This window comes from Sorex fumeus, unplaced genomic scaffold (assembly GCF_029834395.1).
Source record: "Sorex fumeus unplaced genomic scaffold, SorFum_2.1 ptg000081l, whole genome shotgun sequence".
Taxonomy (NCBI): Eukaryota; Metazoa; Chordata; class Mammalia; order Eulipotyphla; family Soricidae; genus Sorex; species Sorex fumeus.
The window spans coordinates 9,270,861-9,278,886 of NW_026606138.1; the positions used below are offsets into that span (position 1 = coordinate 9,270,861).

Here is an 8,026-nt window from a genome sequence, read left to right on the forward strand (position 1 = left end):
AGCAATATTTTGTGCCTTTTAAGAGGTCGGGTTTGGTGGGTGGGTGGGAAACTGGGGATATTGATGTAGGAAAGTTGACACAGGTTATGGGATTGATGTTGGAACACTGAGTAGTTGAAACAACTGTATTATGTGCAACTTTGTAAACCATGGTGTTTAAATAAAGGTTCAATTATAAAAAAGAAAAAACATGTAATGAAACATTAGTCTAAACAAATAAAAATTTGGTGTCTGACTTTGAATGCTGATGTCAGACAGGTTTGCTGTCAAAATTCAGATTGATACTGAGAAAGTGCTTGTTAAAAAAATTAAGTGGGACCAGAGAAATGGAACAGTAAGTAAGGCACTTGCCTTGCTTGTTTGATTCCTGGCACCATATATGGTTCCCTAACCCCCACTAGGATTTATTTATGAGAACAGAGCCAGGAATAAACCCTGAGGACAGCTAGGTATGCCTGTCCCCTCTCTAAAAAGGTAGAAGTAAATGAAATGATGTTTATAGAGCATGGCTAGCATATGAAATTCTCTTTATATAGTCTTATTATAACTTTTCCTACTTAATACCTCAAGTAGTATAATTTCTGTTTTAATACCTTATGAAATTATGAGGATGAAAATGCCTTTCTGTAGGCAAATCTCTTTCCTCTGCACTGTGTTCACACAGTCCTATTTATGTAGAATTGACCTTTGGTGTTAAGGCAGAAAGCCAAATTTTAAATTATATGCTTGAATCTGTTGCTAGTCAACTTTCTGTGAAAAAACCTTTGTTCTATGGTCACCACTTGTCAGTTATTTTAATATAGTTAGTTTTTTTTTAAGTTTAGTAAAACAATTTGGGCTGGAGCAATAGCACAGTGTGTATGGCATTTGCCTTCTACACAGCTAACCCAGGTTCAATTCCCCCATCCCTCTCGGAGAGCCTGGCAAGCTACTGAGAGTATCCCACCCACACGGCAGAGCCTGGCAAGCTCCCATGGTGTATTCGATATGCCAGAAACCATAACAAGTCTCACAATGGAGAAATTACTGGTGCCCGCTCAGGCAAATTGATGAACAATGGGAAAGCACCTTCCTGTTCATCCCCAATGCCACTCCCGGTTTTCTCCCTCTCCCAGATCTATCCCCCTCCCCCACCACCACACACACCAGGTTACTGTAGGGGGTGTGACCTCTGCAGAAGTGAGCATGGCCAGTAATCTAGTGTCAGATCTCAGTCTCCATACCACCACAACAACATGAAGAATCAGCGCAAATCCCCACCACGAGGAGAGGACAATGAAAGGAGTCCAGAAGCCTCAATAGGTGTTACTCACAAATGTGAGCTCTCCGATAAAGATTTCAGATGTGAAATAATGAAGACGTTCAATAAGCTCAAAGGAAAGTTGGGACAGATATCCAGTAAATTAAAGGAGGGCCTGAAAGAAACTATGGATTGGACAATTGAGAAAATACAGGAAGAAATGAGAGCAGAAATAGGAAAGCTATGCACAGAAATGTCACAAATAAAGGATTTGGTAGATGAAATAAAAAACTCAGTGTGTGCCCTCAACAATAGAATGGCTACAGCCGAAGACAGAATCAGTGAGTTGGAAGATGAGCTGCAGGAAGCCTACAGGCAACAACAAAAAATGGAAAGAGACCTCAAAATAACTCTAGAGTGAATCAGAGTCCTAGGGGATGATTTCAAGAGGAACAACATTAGAATCATTGGAGTACCAGAAGGTCAGGGAAGCAATCCCAATGAAAAAGCCACGGTGAAAGAAATTGCTGAAAAGTTCCCAGATTTGGAGAATGCAGGCATCGAGATTCAAGGTGCCAGCTAAAAGAGACCCTAACAAAAGCACTCCAAATCGTATCACAATTAGAATGATGGATGCCATGGATACAGACACAATACTGCAAGCAACAAGGTCAAAGAAGGAAATCACATACAAAGGAGCACACCTTAGATTCACAGCAGACCTATCAGAGGAAATCCTCCAAGCCTGAAGGCAATGGTGAGATATAGTGGAAAAAAAACTAACTGAAGGGGGTATGGTGCCGCCAGCAGGTCAATCGGTACCTGCGAGGCAAGTGCATCAGCAGTCCGATGGCACAGTAAGGCTTTCAGATACCCCAAAATTTCTGCTGTGCCTTTGGCCAGACCCCGAAACCTTGGGGCAAAGTTTACCAAGAAAGTAAACGGCCAGAAATTAGGTATGTGGGAGACACACCCACAAACCACCTCTGTCTCAGCTACATAATTGGAGGCATGGCCTCTCCGGTTCCTCTTCGAACTGCTTAATGGCCATGATCCCAGAGACTCAGAAACAAATCTGGAAACCCAGCGGCTTTTGGCAGAAATGCATCTGGACCGCAAGGTGGCCGCTGTCTCAAGGCTTATAGGAAAGCCAGGTATGAGCCAGCGGTGACGAGGCAACTGCAGTCTCATGGGAAGGGGGCGGTACCAGCTCATCCTTCATGCCCTACCGAGGTTCTGAGTTGCCCCCCATGAGCGGGTCTCCGGCACAGACATAACACCAGACACACAGAAACCAATCTCGTAATTATCTGGCTCTTTGCAGAAATCCAAAATTGCTTGGCCGCAATAGCGGCCGGGCAACATTATGTGATTCTCATAACCAGCCATAGAAAACAAAGTATTTCACAATGCCTTTTCAGCAATTCTGATTGTTGGGGGGAAATTCTAAACAATAATGGTGCATCTTTTGTCGAAATAATGTAATCAATGTAGAGAAGAGTTAAGTGGAAATCATCTGCCTCACAGGCATTGGGAGGGGTGGGAGGGGGTATATTGGGGTTCTTGGTGGTGAAAAATGAGTACTGGTGAAGGGAGATGTGTTTGATGATTTTATGACCGAGACTTAAATCTGAAAGCTTAGTAACTTTTCCCACAGTGATTCAATAGATAAATATAAGACGAAAAATAAATAAATAAAACTATGGGGGAAAAAAAGGAAGATGAGGTTCATGCCCAATTCAATCAGCTAATCAGTGGCTGAATAAATAGCAGTACTCCTACATTTAAAAAAAAACTAACTGATATGAACGCTTCACCATGAATCCTTTATTCAGCTAAACTCTCACTCAAACTCAAAGGAACGGTACACTATTTTGTGGATAAACAACAGTTCAGAAACTTCATAGACTCAAAATCAAACCTGAAAGAAGGACTAAACGGGCTACTATAAGACAAGACAAACCCCTACAAGCACAACAAACCCTTAGAAAAAGATGACACAAACCCCCCAAACAATAAAGGTAAAAGGTAAAGGCCCTCCCGTTGATCGTCGATTTGCTCGAGCAGGCCCAGTAACGTCTCCATTGGAGACTTTGTTGTTACTGTGTCTGGCATATCGAATACTCTCGGTAGCTTGCCGGGCTCTCCGAGAGGGGCGGAGGAATCGAACTCGGGTCGGCCATGTTGGCTGCGTGCAAGGCGAACGCCCTACCCGCTGTGCTATCGCTCCAGCCCTTCAAAAGGCCTACAGCACCCGGTATTCCCAGGCGGTCTCCCATCCAAGTACTAGCCAGGCCCGACCCTGCTTAGCTTCCGAGATCAGACGAGATCGGGCGCGTTCAGGGTGGTATGGCCCCCAAACAATAATCTCGCTCAATGTCAATGATCTAAATTCACCACTTAAGAGACACAGAGTGGCAAAATAGATTCAGAGACAGAATCCAATATTCGTCTGCCTATAAGAAACACATCTAAACAGTCAGAACAAGCACAGACTCAAAGTCAAGAATAGAAAACAATCCTGCAAGCAAACACCCCCCCTCAAAAAAGCTGGGATGTCCTTACTGGTATTGGACAACATAGATTTCTTGTCGAAAAAGATTAGAAGGGACAGTGAAGGCCATTTTTTATTAATCAAGTGATATGTGCAGTACAAGAAATCACACTCCTAAATGTATATGCACTCAATGAGGGACCAGCCAAATACCTACAACAACTGGTAACAGATCTTAAGAAGGATATTGAAAGCAACACAATAGTACTTTGAGACTTCAACACTGCCTTATCACCTCTGGATAGGTCAAGAAGATTAAAACTCAGCAAGGAAATAATGGCTCTGAAGGAAGAAACAGAAGACAGAGGGCTAATAGATCTATATAGGACTTTATATCCCCGACTTCCAAGAAAAGAATACAAATTCTTTTCCAGTGCACATGGAACATTTTCCAGAATAGACCATGTCCTGGGCCACAAAGATACCTCAACAAAATCAGGAAGATAGACATTGTATCAACTATCTTTTCAGACCATGATGCACTGAAGATAGAAGTTAATCATGTAAAGATGCAGAAAACCAAATCAAACACCTGGAAATTAAACAACTCAATGTTGAACAAAGAGTGGATCAGGAAAGAAATCAAAGAAGAAATCAAAAGATACCTGGAAACAAATGAGAATGAAGACACGAGCTACCAGAACCTGTGGGACACAGCTAAAGATGTGTTAAGGGGAAAATTTACAGCTTTGCAAGCATTTCTCAGGAAGGAAGAAAGGGCCCATGTAAACAACTTGACTTCACAGCTCAAGATCTTAGAAAAGGACCAACAAAAGGAGCTCAGATCTCTACCTAACACCACGCACAAAAGTAAGATCAAAGTGGATTAAGCATCAGACCGGAACCCATAAGGTACATTGAAGACAAGGTTGGCAAAAGCCTCCACAACATTGAAGCTAAGGGTATTTTCAAAGATGACACACCGCTGGCCAAGCAAGTGAAAACAGAGATAGACAAATGGGACTATCTTAAACTAAGAAGCTTCTGCTCCTCAAAAGAAACAGTGACCAAAATACAAAGACAGTCTACAGAATGGGAAAGGATATTCACCCCATAACCATTCAATCAGGGGTCGATATCAAGGATATGCAAAGCACTGGTTGAACTCCACAAGAAGAAAACATCCAACCCCATCAAAAAATGGGGTGATGAAATGAACAGAAACTTCAGCAAAGAAGAAATCTGAACGGCTAAAAGGCACATGAGAAAATGCTCTACATCATTCATCATTAGGGAGATGCAGATAAAAACAACAATGAGATGCCATCTCACACCACAGATACTGGTCCACATCCAAAAGAACAAAAGCAACTGGTGTTGGTGGGGATGTGGCAAGAAATGAACCCTCCTTCACTGCTGGTGGGAATGCCGACTGGTTCAGCCCTTTTGGAAAACAGTATGGACGATTCTCAAAAAATTAGAAATTGAGCTCCCATTTGACCCAGCAATATCACTCCTGGGATTATATCCCAAAGAGGCAAAAAAGGTACAGTCGAAATGACATCTGCACTTGTATGTTCATTGCCAAACTGTTCACAATAGGCAAAATTTAGAAAAAAAAAACCCTAGTGCCTGAGAACAGATGACTGGTAAAAGAAACTTTGATACATCTACACAATGGAATAATATGTAGCTGTTAGAAAAGATGAAGTCATGAAATTCACAAACAAGTGGTTCTACATGGAAAGTATTATGCTAAGTGAAATGAGCCAGAAAGAGAGGGACAGTCATAGAAAGACTGCACTCATATGGAGAATATAAAGTAACAGAAGGGGAGATGAACACCCAAGATTAGTTGAGATAAGTACCAGGAGGTCTGCTCCATGGCTTGGAAGCCAGCAGCACATGCGGGGGGCGAGGGGGGGGGGAGGCAGCTCAGATAAAAAAAGGGAACACCAAGTAAAGGATGTTTGGAGGATTTGCTTGGGATGGCAGATGCGTGCTGAAAGTAGACTATAGACCAAACACGATGGCCACTCAATACCTCTATAGCAGACCATAACACCCTAAAGGAAAGAGAGAACAAAAAGGAATGCCCTGCTACAGAAGTGGGCAAGGTGGGGGGGGATGTGGTGAGGGGGTGTGGGGCTGAGGGGTGGGAAGGCTACTGGGATCATTGCTGGTGAAGAATGGGCACTGGTGGAGGGATGGGTACTCGATCATTGTATAACTGAAACCCAAGCACGAAAGTTTGTAAGTCTACAACTGTACCTCATGGTATTTCACTAATTTAAAAAAATTGATGAACAAAGGTAGAACAGTGCTACAGTAAAAGAGTCCTGTCTATAACCTACCACAAGTAGAACTCTGAAATTGTTCAACCCCTTTCCATTCTCATTTAAAAATTATATCTCAGTATATTCAATACATATAATGCTGGAAACTTAAGAAATATGTCTCTGAACTAATCAACTTGCCCAGTGCTCTCACCTCAGGATGGGAGCATTAGTCTTGGACTGTAGGAAAATACCTCATATTCATGATTTTGAATAATGGGGAGGAAAATCACTCTTTGAGACCACTTCCTTTTCAATGGCCTCTATCATGCCATGAATAGTTCACAACCAGATAAGTACATATTCACAACTGTGAGGAAACTAGGCATTAGATTCAGTTGATAATGGGATGGAAATATAATGTTTTAACTTCAGAGGGCAGCATCTAAAATTCAATAATTTTTTTTCCATGAAGAGAATTATCATCAGGTTAACACTTCTTGTTTACTTTCTTATTCTTAACAAATTCATGAATTTTTCAAAATGCCACTTTACTCATTTGGATCATTACCAGAAAAGGGGAGGAAACCCATCCCTTGCTCTTTAGAAAGTCACCAAATCTTTACTTTTAAAGAAAATAGCTTCTTTTTTACCTAGTCTTATTTCTTACTTGCAGCGTAAAAAAGAAAACTTAAGTAGATCCTGAGAATAAAAAAAATAATATTTATAATCCCAGAAACCCTATGGATTGAACATTGCTAGGATATGAATTATAATGAGTTATTCTCCAAAAAATATAAGAACATATGGAAATTAAATAAAAATAATAGAGGGGTTTCAAATCAACTGACATTTTCCAGAGAATTCCTCAAGACAATTAGAAAGATACTGCTCACAAAAGCATAGGGAAACTTTGATTCTGTCCTGTTTAAATAAGATTTTTTTCTTTTTAAATATCACAATTCACTTCAAATAGTTTGGTTTTTATTAACTGTCCTGTCTTGAGGGAATCTACATCCAGAACTAAAATCTACCTTCTTCATATTTATTTCATTGGATTTCTGTTTGTCCAACTGAATGAGTGGCTATTTCTAACTGGTCTGTTTGACACTACATAATTCTGACAGTCCAAGTTACCCTGAGCCCTAAGGAAGAAGGTTATTTGTTGTGGGAAGCAAGAAAATAGAGACCACATCTCTCCTGAGATATATTTTGATTAGGTGACTCTCACCAATGAGCCAAGGTCAAAATGAGCTCTGGATTGGGCTCTCTTATGACCAGAGTAAGGCATTTATTTGGAGAAGACCATCTTTGTTAGCAAGGTGGTTGTTAGTATGAAGAAAGAGAAAGGAAGTGACTTCAACCTTTTTCTTATCTGTGGAAAGCAATGATTACTCCCTGTGGTTTGGTATAGCCAACTTGTCAGAAATCATGGAGTTGAGCCAGGCAGAGGAAAATTGGACCAAAGAATAAGAAAAGAGTGAACTGTGGTCTTTGCATCCCCCTTCCCTCTCCTCTCTGCATTTTCTCCCTCCCTCCCTCCCTCCCTCCCTCCCTCCCTCCCTCCCTCCCTCCTCTCTCTCTTTCTCTCTCTCTTATACACACACACACACACACACACACACACACACACACACACACACACCCCTTCCTCTTCCAGAACTCAGGAACCTCTAGTAGTCACCAAAAGCGTCCTCCAATTCTAAATGGCATTATCAGTGAAATTTTCCCCTTAAAATTCAAAATTTATTTGATGATGTCTAATATCCATCATATTATCAAAGTCTTTATAAAAATAATCAAGTTGCTAGATGACCATTAGGGTCCCTATTACAATACAAATTGTGTCTTTATAAAAATAAAGGGAAAAATTGAAGAAAGACACGCATGCAGGGAGTATATCATGCAAGCACAAAGACCGTCGGTAAGTCAAGGAGAGGAGATTAAAACAGATCATTGTTCTCACAGAACTCTTGAAGATACCATGATTTAGACTACTAGACTCAAGAATAAGAA

The 8,026-nt window shown here is 41.0% G+C and overlaps 1 non-coding gene across 1 annotated transcript; it reads right to left on the bottom strand.

The window, feature by feature from the left end:
- Positions 1 to 3,482: 3,482 nt before the first annotated feature.
- LOC130039001 (5S ribosomal RNA) lies at positions 3,483 to 3,601 on the bottom strand. The gene has a single exon (XR_008794809.1). It is a non-coding gene; the product is annotated as a 5S ribosomal RNA (ribosomal RNA).
- Positions 3,602 to 8,026: the final 4,425 nt, after the last annotated feature.